The sequence below is a fragment of the Triticum aestivum genome, chromosome 1A (assembly GCF_018294505.1).
Source record: "Triticum aestivum cultivar Chinese Spring chromosome 1A, IWGSC CS RefSeq v2.1, whole genome shotgun sequence".
NCBI classification, from domain to species: domain Eukaryota; kingdom Viridiplantae; phylum Streptophyta; class Magnoliopsida; order Poales; family Poaceae; genus Triticum; species Triticum aestivum.
This window is the reverse complement of record NC_057794.1, coordinates 45,804,472-45,820,026: the sequence shown is the minus strand read 5'-3', so window position 1 is coordinate 45,820,026 and position 15,555 is coordinate 45,804,472.

Sequence of the window (15,555 nt, the reverse complement as noted above, 5' to 3'; positions counted from 1 at the left end):
GACTTGATCCTCAGGCTGATTTTGCAAATCAACCTGAGTCTCAGCAGCTGATGGGATCAGCAGTCTTACGTCATCCTTCAGGTGCATCTCGGGTTTTAGACCGATACACACCTTGAGGGCTACTGGCTACATATCTCGGCAGAGAATAAATTGCACCCATAAAAAATATTGACAAAAAATCGGCCCACAGTCGGGGTGGTGCACCACCTCGGAAGCAGTCCGGCATAAAGGTCGGGCGCTAGTGGCTGGCTCCATAGAGGGCATTTCCGGCATTAAGCTCGGCTAAACTCCTTCAACTTTTTTGGACCAAGATGATCTATGACATATTGGATATAGTCCGGCGTTGTAGCTTGGACACAGTCCGACGTTGGAGCTCGGATACATTTCGGTGTTGGAGCTCGGAAGCAGTCCGGAATTGGTGCTCGGCTGCAAAAGATACCTCGAATGCAATCCGGCGTTAGAGCTCGGACACAAGAGGACACTGCCTCCCGGGAACAACTTCTGTCAGGACCCCGACTCAATGCCACATCGATCTAGCATGTAACACCTCATATCACTTTGCAGCCTCACGCACGGTATTCCCACGGGTGTCGCCTTACCTTTGCCCGGGACCGTTTGCGCCTTTTGGCACATGTATATGACAGTGTCGCTAGCATCCATATGATAAGGAGCCCGGGCTGACATGGCTAGTCGTAAACCCAAAGTGGCACAGACTTACAGGGACAGGCATCCATGACCCAGCATCGAACGTGTCGGTCATCAGCGACTGAATCCAGGCTGTAGCACTGGGCTAGCAGGACTCCGGTGAACCGGGCTGTAGCGGGCTAACAGGACTCCGGTATTCATCGCGTGACATTTCCCCGAAGGGACAGACACAGGAACGAAGAAGGACACATGCCGGCCAGCCTAAGTGTTCCAGAGCAGTAGCAAGCTACCATGGCTCAGTGGAAACACTAGGAGACATTTCCCGGTAAGAGTGGCTACTAAGGATAAACAACTAGATAGTCAGATCCCACACATACAAGCATTTCAATAACATACACGCAATATGCTCGATATGTGCAAATACAACATGGCATCACAACATGACTCTACAACTCAAGTATTTATTCATTAGGCTCCGAGGAGCGAGATATTACAAATAGGGGTCTCATGACCCAACATTCAGAGCATACAAATCAAGCACAAGCGGAAACTATCATGTCTGAGTACAGACATCTATAAATGAAAAAGGCTGAGAAGCCTGACTATCTACCAGATCCTGCCAGGGCACAAGATCATAGCTGAGGTAACAAGCTAAACGTCGAAGTCCACGCGGAACTACTAGTGAGACCGAAGTCTCTCTGCAAAACATAAAATAGGCAAACGTGAGTACAAATGTACCCAGCAAGACTTACATCAGAACTAACTACATATGCATCATTATCAACAAAGGGGATGGTGGGGTTTAACTGCAGCAAGCCAGTTTTGACTCGGTGGCTAACCTGAACTACGACTGCAAGTAACTCTTGAGGTGGCGCACACGATTCCACATATTCACCATATCAATACACCACTATGGATCCGCTCCCGTCTCCCTACGAGAACGCCATCCATAGCACTCACGCTTATCTTGCGTATTTTAGGGTATCCACTTTCACTTGTCTATGAACTGATATAAGCAACCCAGAAGTCCTTTTCCGCGGACACGGCTATTCGAATAGATGATGTTAACCCTGCAGGGGTGTACTTCTTCACACACGCTCTCACCACTTACCGCCGTTTACACGACATGTACTCGGCAACCTTCAAGCGGAAGCCCAACGTGGGTGTCGGCCACGGCCTACCTAAACACTCAAGTCTCTAGTCCAGGTTTATCGCCTATTCGGGTTCCATCCATGAGGAGATCCGGCCGGAGTTTCGCTCACAGCCCCAGACGATGTGAACAGGGTTCCCGAGACACCAAACGGGCGCCCGGTACACCGTGCCACGTGCCTACCGCATCACAGCCCACCCCTACGGTCAGCGCTGCGCACGGCCTCCAGCATACTACAAACACCAGAAACTACTTGCAACTCCTGGACAGAGGACAAGGGTGATCAAGAAGCCGAGAGGGTCCATTGGTTTCGGGCCCAATGCGTGGTAGTAGCTGAATCATGGATCACAAACACAGAACTCAGTTCCTGAGGACGGCTGCAATGAGACAACCCACCATGTACTCCTACATGGCCTCTCACCGCTACTTTTACCAAATCATATTCACACACTTAGCTCACACACAGTAGGACATGTTCATACACCTCTGATTCATCCCGGATGAATCAGACCTGACACAACTCTAAGCAATAGCAGGCATGACAAACAAACATGAATGAGTAGGCACAACAGGGCTCAAACAACTCCTACTCATGCTAGTGGGTTTCATCTATTTACTGTGGTAATGACAGGTCATGCAAAGGATAAAGGGGTTCCGCTACCGCAGCAAGTAACAAATATGTCGTTGTTGTCCTCATGCAGTAAAAGAGAGCAGGAGCGAGAGAGTGGGATTTTATCGGAATGAACAAGGGGGTTCTGCTTGCCTGGCACTTCTGAAGATAATATAGTTGTTCATCGGTGTCATCGATCTCGTCGTCGGAGTCACGTCTATCGAGAGGGGACAAACACCGGCAAACAAGAAAGAACACAATCAATGCAATGCACAATATGATGCACGCTCATGACATGGCAATATGAATGTGTTTTGAGCTAATGCAACTAGCAATAGATTAAATGAAGTTGGTTTGAATACAAGATTCAAATTCAAACTCCATATGTGATTATTCAAATGCCATTTAATTGATTTGTGCTAAACAGAAGCTATAAGTTGTTCTAACATGCATGAAAATGGTACAGATGGATTCCTTGAATTTTTCTGATAATTTTTCATATATAAATTATTTAATTTGGAGTTACGGTTGAATTTCTATGATTTATTGAAGTTTAGGGCATTTTCTGAAATTTCCTGAAATAATAATAAATCCAGAAATGATTTATGGCGTCAGCACCACGTCACGGTGACGTCAGCAGAGTCAACTGGGCGCCCCAGGTCAAACCTGACCAGTGGGGTCCACTGGTCCGTGACTCAGGAACTAATCCTGGTCAAACCTAGTGCTGACTGGGTTTGACTAGGGGTGGGGCCTACTGTCAGTGGCTCTAGGGGTTAATTAGCTGGGTCACTAACACTAATCAAGCATGCCACATCGGCAGTCGCCGGAGTATCGCCGGCGGCGACCATTCCGCACGGCGGCGCGGCTCGGATTTGAGCTTTGGGCGGTGGTTTGGCGCGCTGAGCGCACCGGGAAGGAGGTCTTGCACTCGCGCATCTAATGGACCAGACGGGTGGTCACGGGGCAGCCGGAATCTCGCTGGCGACGAGCTTTGGCGGCGACCGGAGTTTGGCGGGGAGGGGAGAAGGAGCTACGGTGCACGGCAGGGGCCGGTGTTGGACGCGTTCGGCTCCTGGGAGCTCGGTGAGCACGGAGACACGCTCAAAAATGGGCGGGGGCGACTGTGGTGTCGGCAGCGGCGAGCGAAGCGGCGGCCGGAGCTCGGCGTCCGTGCAACTACGGCCTAGAGGACGCGGAGAGGCCGGGGAAGAGGGGAAGTCGAAGCGTGCGCTCACAGCGGTGAAGGGGAGCAACTTGGTGTAGCCGGGGACACGCTGAGGCCGCAAATTGACCGGAGGGGGCCGTCGGATCCGGAGGTTGAAGACGACGGTTGACGGCGATGCAGGGCCTCCCGGCGTCCCGTGGCTCGATTGGGAGGACGAGGAGGTTTCTTCGGTGCTTCTGGAGTCGGCGGAAGGGCGAAGGGTGGCTGGTGGCCACGGTGGTTGCGAGCGAGGTCGGCGGCGGCTCTCGGTCATGGGGGGGGGAAGCAGAGGAGCGAGGGGGAGGGAGGTCCAGAGAGCGAGGGAGAAGTGAGAGGGGGTCGAGGGGAGTGCGTGGCATCACCGGGGCGTCGAGGACGAGCCAGGCAGGCTGGGAGGGAGGAGGTGGCCGGGGCGCGTGGCCGCGCGCGCCACCGAGCAGCTTCGGGGCGAGGGGGAGGAAGACGACAGGGGGAGAAGCGGCGGTGGGCTGGGCCGCACAGGAGCTGGGCCGGCTGGGCTACCAGGTGAGCGCCAGGTAGTCCCTCTGCTCTTTCCTTCTCTTTTCTATTTTCTGCAGTTTGTTTTCTATTTAATTGCCACTGAATTCAAATTCAAACAAATTTGAAAACAGTGCCAAAACTCCCCTGGATAATTTTATGTCACTTAAGGTCTCCTCCTCATAAACATAAAATATCTCAGGGCATTTGAAAATATATTCATTATATATTATGAATATAACTCCAAATTCAAATAAAATATTGATTTAAAATCAAAGCCCAAATAATTCCTTAGAAATGTCCCAAAAATTTGGTTTGATTTATAACTCTTGCCAAAATTGTCAGAGCTATTTCTAGGGCATTTTGGATTTACTGATTGCAATTTTAGGGTTTCTTGCCCCTTTATTAAAATGATTTCCGAGGCTTTCAATTTCCTCATTTCAACTTTCGGAATATAGACATGATGCACACATGAAGCTAGCCTAGAGCATGACCAGAAGCTAGGGATGTGACAACTCACCCCCACTAAACAAGAATCTCGACCCGAGATTCAAGTGTAGGGTAAGACGAAGGGGAAACGCAAACTAGTATAATCTTCATGATCCAGGTTGCACTTCAACTGAACGTTGATTCGCTCACCATCATTATCTTGATGTCTTGTTCCGAGAACTCCAAACAACATGACAACAAGAGGAGAAGGGAACTCTAGAAGGATCAATCTTCTCGAAGGTCGAACAACTCAGGATTAACTCTCGGAATGAGACATAGAAACATCTCTCGAGCTGAGAGACGAAGCACACCTCTAGAGGGATGGAGTGGAACGGATGACGGAGGTTTACTAGGTAGACAACAATTCCACACCTAAGAAGGTGGTAAACGATTGCCAACGTTGCGAGGAGTTGAGTTGCCATGATACCATAATGATGCACCTTAGGGAAGGTGACTCGTAGAATCATCCCCTTAAGTGGCAAAAAGAATTACCTTTGATTCAGAGATCATTGAAACTCTTTAAACCAGCCTAAGGCAATTCTCGAGCGATCGTTTGGAGGGGGTCGGTAGAATGGCATACTCGGACTTGGATGATGTGGATTACCTTGTTGAGGACAACGTGATGGATGAATTTGCTTACCACCGGAAATGGATGAGACCCATGGTAGGACCACTTTTGAAATGATCCTGATCAGTAATTACTGAGAATGGTAATCCAGAGTAGGGTGGCACGATGGCGGTGCAAGCAGGGAACAAAATGCAAATGATGGGAATGATTCTAGTAACTGGGGAGAGGCTCAACAATAGAGAGTTATTCCACTATTGGAATGGTTATAGCATTACCGAGGAAATTGAGAGCACTATACAGTTAATGCCGACGATCAAACCTAGCACTAGCGCGTGCTCTCAAGAACTTGAGCATTTCCATAATCATCAAGGTTTTACCAATATCCGTGTCAAGGATCCTGGCAACACAACTTGCTACCATGATGAATGATGATGGATGATGCAGATGCAAAGGAAGATAACACTTTCTTAGATTTCACCCTTGGCGGGGCCAAGGAAATAAAATCTGGATGATCGATCGAGAGACATTTAGCACTCCGCTTCTAATGTTCTCCTTGATGTGCTAGCGTAATCCACCCATAGATATGGTTTGATATCTAGAACATCAAGTAAAAAGGTCGGACTTCGGGAGCACAAAAATCCATAAGGAACAACTACTAGAATAAGTTCTACGAGATCCTTATGGGGAGGTGGCCAACTTCCTCAATCAAGATATTATAATAACAGGTCTTCCGGCTGGACGTGTTGGCCACGACATCCACTTTACCGGTTTCCGAGGGACCGATATTATAGTTCTTGGAAAATGTTCCAAACCATCATATCTGCCTGAGATTCAGATCTGGTTGGTGTTAGGATATTCCAGACTCATCGAGTCTAGGAAGATAAATGAAAGTTTGCAACACAATTCGATGAGATAACGTTGGGAGATTCTCGGGAAATGAACTACGATAGCAAAATCCAAAACATGAGCTGGTTCTGCTACACACGTGTGAACACGATGTCCTAAACAAGCATGACCACGTGGTAGTCTTACAATAAAACACTACCGAGTTCAAGTTGGGAACCATCATCGAGGATATCGAAGTCTTTATATAAGTCCGGATTGGCTCTTATCAAGGAACTCCTTCTCCTTGAACAAATCAATCAGTGGCTTGGTGTGCTAGGGATACATATAGATTGAAGGTTGCAAGTCTTGAAACCACAGAATTCTTCGCACGCGTGCATGACTGATTTGGAATGATTCCAAAGAAAGCAACATTGACTTTCTCGAATCCACGGTGGCAACTTGCATCAGATGCACATGAATTAAAGGAAGTCACTACCTTCATCCAAACATATGCTTCATGAACGAAACATGAAGAAATGCTTACACAAGTTTCCAACACTAGGTTGATGTTCAACATGACTCATGGGAGAGACAACATGTTGCTGATGGGCTCAACAACAACTCATCGAGATTTCCATGTAAATGGAATTCCATAATAATGTGAACAAGTGATAGCATAGGTCAGACCCAAAAGATATAATGGTGTATGCTCGAGGAATCAACCACGGGTAAGACAACATTACGAGCATCGTTGGTACTGATTTGATTTGAGGATAGCCCACACCCAAATCAAAGGTTGGACAAGATGATAGGTCCATTAACCGATCACAGGGACCAATCAATGAAGATATCAACTTTCTTCAACACACACTACACAAGAATATCCCTTTGGAACAAACTAAGTCAGGCAAGCTTTTATCTTCCAACTCTCCAAGTTGTTGTCTAGCTTAACCAAGTAGCTCAGGGGTATCCAACACGGATTCTTGGAGAAAGGGTGGTTTACAAGAAACCATCTTGATCACAAGCTCAACATAACAGTCAGGGAACAACCTGGTAATACTTCCGAGAAGATATTCGGAAAATCACGAACCACCGATATGTTACTAAGCTCGAGAACAATCTCGCTTTTGAGGGCAAGACGATATGATCAAATGAGCGAGGACTTGACAAAATCCTAACTCATCAATCGAAATGTGCACCAGGAAGATGCACAAGGTAGCACGATCAATCTTAGAATGATGATTCAAGAACAAACACGTTAAGAATGAGGTTATTGTCCATTTAACTACCAAGCAACAAGGTTGCTAGGAGTATTGATTTCACACATCACAATTCACTTGTCGACATTCCGGTTATAACCACACGGAACCGAGGAATGAGTAATGATGGCGAGAAGTATCACTGTACCAAGAGTTCATAGGATGGTGTGCAATTCCCATAACAATCCCGATATAAAAGATGGTAATACTCCAAGGTAGAATAGAGCAAAAGCTGGATTAGCAATTTGTTCTGCGGAGCACAACTTCTTTGACCCAATCCTGGATATGGAAGAGGTACTGGAGTTTGTTTCTCCTAGTCGTTCCGGATAGAATGGCTTGACGGACGACAAGAATAATAGGCATCGATGAACGAATGCATGCATACTCTTCACTATCAATTGATAGACGAAGGTCAGTAGACAACTAAAGAGGGAGAACTCAAAGGAACATATAACTTTCTGAGTTGTGGATGCATAGATTAGTATGTCGAATCAGGTTCAACAGGTTTCTTCCGGATAATCCATGCGGAAAGGTAGAACTGGCAGAGTCATAACATAGAATCGAGAACTCATCAAGAGCTCTGGTTGTGATCTTTTGGTTCAAGGAACTTCTGCCATAAACGGTTCATAGTATTTGGAAGAAGGAAAATACCATGGACCTCGAGGACTAATGCAAAAGTTACTAATATCCTAAAGGAACTAGCAAACCCTATCAACATAAAGTAAGTAGAGTGAATCTTGGGTTCAGAACCCAGGAGTAGAATACCTACTACTAAGTAGCATCACGAGATGCTTTCGAGAATGATGGCCAGAATCTTCACACTGGGAACACAAAACGTTGCTAGATTTCTAGGTGACTCCCTAAAACACCTAGGGTCATAATAATTATTCCAACATATATGTCGAGGCAATAGAGTACCTCAACTCACTAATTTGTGTGATTAACCTGGCCTAAAAGACATTGAAACCAGAGGAAAAGGATTTTGCAAATGCGTCAGACTCTTTGGAAACCTGGGATGACTCAGACGGCATAACGGCTGTAAATGCTCAGAAAAGATTTGAGACATTCACAAAAATGGTGGCATAACCACTCGATCATCATAATATCAAGGTTCTGAGATCAACAATTAACATACGGAAGTGATAGGAACTGAAACGAGGCTTAAGTCCAACAATCTATAAGTCTACGGATTAGTAACACGTGATCTGATAGAAAGAAGAGATAGCCTAGTTCTTAATCCCCGTAGAAGAGAAGATGATGACTCAGATCAGAAGGCCATGAGGTATAAGGAGTAAAAAGAGCCTTACGTTCCATCCCACAATCAATTCCCTTATATAACTATAGAATGTCTAGACTCAACTTCGACCAGTTTGGCTTGGTAAACCTACAGGCAGTCAAGCAATGATACCAACGCTGTCAGGACCCCAACTCAATGCCACATTGATCTAGCATGTAACACCACATATCACTTTGCGGCCTCACGCACGGTATTCCCACGGGTGTCGCCTTACCTTTGCTCGGGACCGTTTGCGCCTTTTGGCACACGTATATGACAGTGTCGCTAGCATCCATATGATAAGGAGCCCGGGCTGACATGGCTAGTCGTAAACCCAAAGTGGCACAGACTTATAGGGACATGCATCCATGACCCACCATCGAACGTGTCGGTCATTAGCGAGTGAATCCAGGCTATAGCACTGGGCTAGCATGACTCCGGTGAACCGGGCTGTAGCGGGCTAACAGGACTCCGGTATTCATCGCGTGACATTTCCCCGAAGGGACAGACACAGGAACGAAGAAGGACACATGCCGGCCAGCCTAAGTGTTCCGGAGCAGTAGCAAGCTACCATGGCTCAGTGGAAACACTAGGAGACATTTCCCGGTAAGAGAGGCTACTAAGGATAAACAACTAGATAGTCAGATCCCACACATACCAAGCATTTCAATAACATACACACAATATGCTCGATATGTGCAAATACAACATGGCATCACAACATGACTCTACGACTCAAGTATTTATTCATTAGGCTCCGAGGAGCGAGATATTACAAACAGGGTCTCATGACCCAACATTCAGAGCATACAAATCAAAGCACAAGCGAAAGCTATCATGTCTGAGTACAGACATCTATAAATGAAAAAGGCTGAGAAGCCTGACTATCTATCAGATCCTGCTGAGGGCACAAGATCGTAGCTGAGGTAACAAGCTAAACGTCGAAGTCCACGCGGAACTACTAGCGAGACCGAAGTCTCTCTGCAAAACATAAAATAGGCAAACGTGAGTACAAATGTACCCAGCAAGACTTACATCAGAACTAACTACATATGCATCATTATCAACAAAGGGGATGGTGGGGTTTAACTGCAGCAAGCCAGCTTTGACTCGGTGGCTAACCTGAACTACGACTGCAAGTAACTCTTTGAGGTGGCGCACACGAGTCCACATATTCACCATATCAATACACCACTATGGATCCGCTCCCGTCTCCCTACGAGAACGCCATCCATAGCACTCACGCTTATCTTGCGTATTTTAGGGTATCCACTTTCACTTGTCTATGAACTGATATAAGCAACCCAGAAGTCCTTTTCCGCGGACACGGCTATTCGAATAGATGATGTTAACCCTGCAGGGGTGTACTTCTTCACACACGCTCTCACCACTTACCGCCGTTTACACGACATGTACTCGGCAACCTTCAAGCGGAAGCCCAACGTGGGTGTCGGCCACGGCCTACCTAAACACTCAAGTCTCTAGTCCAGGTTTATCGCCTATTCGGGTTCCATCCATGAGGAGATCCGGCCGGAGTTTCGCTCACAGCCCCAAACGATGTGAACAGGGTTCCCGAGACACCAAACGGGCGCCCGGTAGACCGTGTCACGTGCCTACCGCATCATAGCCCACCCCTACGGTTAGCGCTGCGCACGGCCTCCAGCATACTACAAACACCAGAAACTACTTGCAACTCCTAGACAGAGGACAAGGGTGATCAAGAAGCCGAGAGGGTCCATTGGTTTCGGGCCCAATGCGTCATAGTAGTTGAATCATGGATCACAAACACAAAACTCAGTTCCTGAGGACGGCTGCAATGAGACAACCCACCATGTACTCCTACATGGCCTCTCACCGCTACCTTTACCAAATCGTATTCACACACTTAGCTCACACACAGTAGGACATGTTCATACACCTCTGATTCATCCCGGATGAATCAGACCTGACACAACTCTAAGCAATAGCAGGCATGACAAACAAACATGAATGAGTAGGCACAACAGGGCTCAAACAACTCCTACTCATGCTAGTGGGTTTCATCTATTTACTGTGGTAATGACAGGTCATGCAAAGGATAAAGGGGTTCCGCTACCGCAGCAAGTAACAAATATGTCGTTGTTGTCCTGATGCAGTAAAAGAGAGCAGGAGCGAGAGAGTGGGATTTTATCGGAATGAACAAGGGGGTTTTGCTTGCCTGGCACTTCTGAAGATAATATAGTTCTTCATCGGTGTCATTGATCTCGTCGTCGGAGTCACGTCTATCGAGAGGGGACAAACATCGGCAAACAAGAAAGAACACAATCAATGCAATGCACAATATGATGCATGCTCATGACATGGCAATATGAATGTGTTTTGAGCTAATGCAACTAGCAATAGATTAAATGAAGTTGGTTTGAATACAAGATTCAAATTCAAACTCCATATGTGATTATTCAAATGCCATTTAATTGATTTGTGCTAAACAGCAGCTATAAGTTGTTCTAACATGCATGAAAATGGTACGGATGGATTCCTTGAATTTTTCTGATAATTTTTCATATATAAATTATTTAATTTGGAGTTACGGTTGAATTTCTATGATTTATTGAAGTTTAGGGCATTTTGTGAAATTTCCTGAAATAATAATAAATCCAGAAATGATTTATGGCGTCTGCACCATGTCACGGTGACGTCAGCAGAGTCAACTGGCCGCCCCAGGTCAAACCTAACCAGTGGGGTCCACTGGTCCGTGACTCAGGAACTAATCCCGGTCAAACCCAGTGCTGACTGGGTTTGACCAGGGGTGGGGCCTACTGTCAGTGGCTCTAGGGGTTAATTAGCTGGGTCACTAACACTAATCAAGCATGCCACATCAGCAGTCGCCGGAGTGTCGCCGGCGGCGACCATTCCGCACGGCGGCGCGGCTCGGATTTGAGCTTTGGGCGGTGGTTTGGCGCGCTGAGCGCACCGAGAAGGAGGTCTTGCACTCGCGCATCTAATGGACCAGACGGGTGGTCACGGGGCAGCCGAAATATCGCCGGCGACGAGCTTTGGCGGCGACCGGAGTTCGGCGGGGAGGGGAGAAGGAGCTACGGTGCACGGTAGGTGCCGGTGTTGGACGCGTTCGGCTCCTGGGAGCTCGGTGAGCACGGAGACACGCTCAAAATTGGGCGGGGGCGACTGTGGTGTCGGCAGCGGCGAGCGAAGCGGCGGTCGGAGCTCGGCGTCCGTGCAAGTACGGCCTAGAGGATGCGGAGAGGCCGGGGAAGAGGGGAAGTCGAAGCGGGCGCTCACAGCGGTGAAGGGGAGCAACTTGGTGTAGCCGGGGACACGCTGAGGCCGCAAATTCACCGGAGGGGGCCGTCGGATCCGGAGGTTGAAGACGACGGTTGACGGCGATGCAGGGCCTCCCGGCGTCCCGTGGCTCGATTGGGAGGACGAGGAGGTTTCTTCGGTGCTTCTGGAGTCGGCGGAAGGGCGAAGGGTGGCTGGTGGCCACAGTGGTTGCGAGCGAGGTCGGCGGCGGCTCTCGGTCATGGGGGGGGGAAGCAGAGGAGCGAGGGGGAGGGAGGTCCAGAGAGCGAGGGAGAAGTGAGAGGGGGTCGAGGGGAGTGTGTGGCATCACCGGGGCGTCGAGGACGAGCCAGGCAGGCCGGGAGGGAGGAGGTGGCCGGCGCGCGTGGCCGCGCGCGCCATCGAGCAGCTTCGGGGCGAGGGGGAGGAAGACGACAGGGGGAGAAGCGGCGGTGGGCTGGGCCGCACAGGAGCTGGCCCGGCTGGGCTACCAGGTGAGCGCCAGGTAGTCCCTCTGCTCTTTCCTTCTCTTTTCTATTTTCTGCAGTTTGTTTTCTATTTAATTGCCACTGAATTCAAATTCAAACAAATTTGAAAATAGTGCCAAAACTCCCCTGGATAATTCTATGTCACTTAAGGTCTCCTCCTCATAAACATAAAATATCTCAGGGCATTTGAAAATATATTCATTATATATTATGAATATAACTCCAAATTCAAATAAAATATTGATTTAAAACAGAGCCCAAATAATTCCTTAGAAATGTCCCAAAATTTTGGTTTGATTTATAACTCTTGCCAAAATTGTCAGAGCTATTTCTAGGGCATTTTGGATTTACTGATTGCAATTTTAGGGTTTCTTGCCCCTTTATTAAAATGATTTCCGAGGCTTTCAATTTCCTCATTTCAACTTTCGGAATATAGACATGATGCACACATGAAGCTAGCCTAGAGCATTACCAGAAGCTAGGGATGTGACAACTTCAAACCCGAGGTGTGTCATAAAAATAACAAGGCATTGATAAAGGCCGGAAACTTAAAGGGGCTCCTCGGATACCCGACGTGTAAACTCGTCGAATGCATTTCGGCGATCCTCAAGATCGAAGATGAGAAGATTTGTTGAACCAGTTTTCAAGACCGACAACTGAAGATGAAGAATAGTTCGAAAGAATCGAGGAGCGTCCCTAACGTGAAGACCGGTTCAGGGGGCTACTGACAGTGTCCTGGACTAGGGGGTACTCACCACATCGTCTCCCGATCTGTTAGATTGGGCCAAGAACCCCCATGGCCGTATACTCATGGGCCAGTTCAGATAGCTACCGCATACATGGAAGATTCCACAAGACTTGGTGATCAAGACAAGGACTCCTCCCCACCGGCGTATTCGGCTAGGACTCTTATTATCCTAGGCCTCTGGTGCATTATATAAACCGACGCCAGGCTAGTCGATAGATCATATACAACAATCATACCATAGGCTAGCTTCTATGGTTTTAGCCTCTACGATCTCGTGGTAGGTCAACTCTTGTAATACTCATATAATCAATATCAATCAAGCAGGACGTAGGGTATTACCTCCATCAAGAGGGCCCGAACCTAGGTAAACATCATGTCCCCTGCCTCCTGTTACCATCGATCCTAGACACACAGTTTGGGACCCCCTACCCAAGATCCGCCGGTTTTGACACCGACAGTGCTCCTGCACCAGGAACTATGACTAGAACAACTTCACTGTCGAGTTCCCCTCCTGGGATCGGAAGAACTGCACGGTGTCGGCAACACTCCTCAGCGGACCCGCAAAGGCATCTGGAGAACTCCACAGGCGAGTGAGCAAGCCATATGCTTTAACCTCAAATATACTTTGCAAAAGAAAGGGCTTACCAGCCGCTATTTGTTCGGCCCGCCGGATCTCTTCATGAGCACCCTGGGACTCGGTCCGTGCCTCTTCTGCCTCCTGGAGGGCCTTGGTGACTTCGGCCGCTTGGGCCATAGTCTTCTCCTCTAAGGCCTCGCACTTGCCAGTGGCGTCCTTCAATTCTTGCTCCTCTTTGGCCACCCTCTCCTCGTACTGGCGGTGGGCGACCTGTTCGCCCTTCAATTCCGCAGCCGCTTTGCAAACGACTGCTCTATTTGCCTTCGCCTCCTCCTTGGCTTGGGAAAGGGCGCTCTTGAGGGTCTCGACCTTGGCCACGCCAACTACACTCATAATCACAGCAGTAAATGAGTTCAACTTTGAATTTGCATATCACTTCAGATATATGATTAAACTCTTTAAAAGTGCACGCATACCCTGTGTCTCATTTAACTGCTTGTTAATGCGGTCGATTTCATCATCGGCCAACCTTGGTTTCCAATTAAGCTCGGAAACTTCGGCCGTCTGGGCGGTCGCCGCTAACAGGGAAGCCTGTTATAAAATAGAAAAGTATGTCACCTCTTCCAAATACTATGTGATCCGCTTTCCGGCTTTTTCACCGTCGGACAAAGTTTCCGGGGCTACTATCTATATACAGGTATATTTCCTTCATATGAAAAAGTGTTTAGAGCATTACGTCGCATACCTCGAAGCCTATTATCAGGCTGGTGAAGGCTTCGTTCAGCCCACTCTTGGCGGACTGAACCTTCTCTACCACCGCACCCAGCACCCATCAGGGTGCGGTGCTCCTCCATGATGGAGGCATGTCGCAGTGCTTCCACCAGAGTATTCGGCGTCTCCGGATTACTGGAGGCCGCTGCCGGAGCTAATGCTCCCTGAGGGAGTCCTGGACTAAGGGGTCCTCAGGCGTCCGGCCTGTTGGATATGGGTCGGACTAATGGGCTATGAAGATACAAGACCAGAGACTCTCACCCGTGTCCGGATGGGACTCTCCTTGGCGATCCTTGGCATGGATGGCAAGCTTGGCGTTCGGATATGAAGATTCCTTTCGCTGTAACTGACTTTGTATAACCCTAGTCCCCTCCAGTGTCTATATAAACTGGAGGGTTTTGTCCATAGGGACGATCATAATCACATAGCCTAGACTTCTAGGGTTTTAGCCATTACGATCTTGTGGTAGATCAACTTTTGTAATACTCATATTCATCAAGATCAATCAAGCAGGAAGTAGGGTATTATCTCCATAGAGAGGGCTAAGGGAGTCCTGGATTAGGGGGTCTCTGGACAGCCAAACTATCTCCATTGGCCGGACTGTTAGACTATGAAGATACAAGATTGAAGACTTCGTCTCGTGTCCGGATGGGACTCTACTTGGCGTGGAAGGCAAGCTAGGCAATACGTATATGGATATCTCCTCCTTTGTAACCGACCTTGTGTAACCCTAACCCTCTCCGGTCTCTATATAAACCGAAGGGTTTTAGTCCGTAGGACAACAATCACAACATACAATCATACCATAGGCTAGCTTCTAGGGTTTAGCCTCTCTTATCTCGTGGTAGATCTACTCTTGTACTACCCATATCATCAATATTAATCAAGCAGGACGTAGGGTTTTACCTCCATCAAGAGGGCCCGAACCTGGGTAAAACTTCGTGTCCCCTGTACGCTGTTACCATCCAGCCTAGACGCACAGTTCGGGACCCCCTACCCGAGATCCACCGGTTTTGACACCGACATTGCTGCTTTAATTGAGAGTTCCGCTGTGCCGTCGCCACCAGGAAGGATGTCTGATCTCGTCTTTAAAGACGGCACTATCACCGAGGGAGATTTGGCTATCGGCCAAACTCTCCGTCTAGGTGATTTTCTTACGACCACCTGT